The sequence below is a fragment of the Sardina pilchardus genome, chromosome 6 (genome assembly GCF_963854185.1).
Source record: "Sardina pilchardus chromosome 6, fSarPil1.1, whole genome shotgun sequence".
NCBI classification, from domain to species: domain Eukaryota; kingdom Metazoa; phylum Chordata; class Actinopteri; order Clupeiformes; family Clupeidae; genus Sardina; species Sardina pilchardus.
In genome coordinates, this window is record NC_084999.1 from 18,299,472 (window position 1) to 18,300,142 (window position 671).

General features: G+C 50.8%; 1 protein-coding gene across 1 annotated transcript in view; it reads right to left on the bottom strand.

Annotated features, from left to right (window-relative positions):
* bcan (brevican) overlaps nt 1-53 on the bottom strand; it is a 20,609-nt gene extending 20,556 nt beyond the window's left edge. Inside the window, exon 1 of the mRNA XM_062538839.1 lies at nt 1-53. This exon is cut by the window's left edge and continues 37 nt beyond it. The gene's annotated coding sequence lies outside the window, so the exon portion shown is untranslated.
* Between the last annotated feature and the right edge of the window lie 618 nt (nt 54-671).

Sequence of the window (671 nt, forward strand, 5' to 3'; positions counted from 1 at the left end):
ATTTCCGTTGACGAGCTTCTCCAGGTAGACGTTCCCAGTAGATTAACCCAGTACCTCAAAGTGGAGCAATGATGTCACTGATCATTTAGTTGAACACTCATCGGAATAGAGAGGTGCGGAATACTAGTAGGCTACGCTCCGTCCGCCAGCGAAGGAGGTTAGCGAAAGAGACCGAGATGGAGAGGTGGCCGAAATTACGTAGGAAAACGCCTGAACAGCCCACTTTCTGGTTACGACAAAAGCACTCTTATTTGTCCCCTCAATGATGTGAGGGGAAGTGGGACGGGTGGGAACTAAGGAAAATGTTTACAAGACGCGCTGATTCCCGTTTTTTAAACATGCATCATCTTTAAACGATGCTCTGAATCACTGCGTAACGAGGTGGCTCGGATAGGGTAGTTACAGGGTTTACACTTCTAGGTTCTGGGAAATTGTCCTGAGTTGGGTTTACGACGGAACAGCAGAACTTGAGGTCTGGGATAGCCTACCGCATCGTTGCAGACTGGCACGCACGCACGCTGCTGATGCTGCCACAGCCTGCACCTGCACCTGCAGCCGTTCGTCACATAGCCTAGGCTACGCATCCCAGTGAGCGAAGGGGGAGAAAAGCTGACCGCGTCAAACTGCAGCAATTCATTGGTGGTTACCCAGGAAAATCGCCTGCGTCTGAA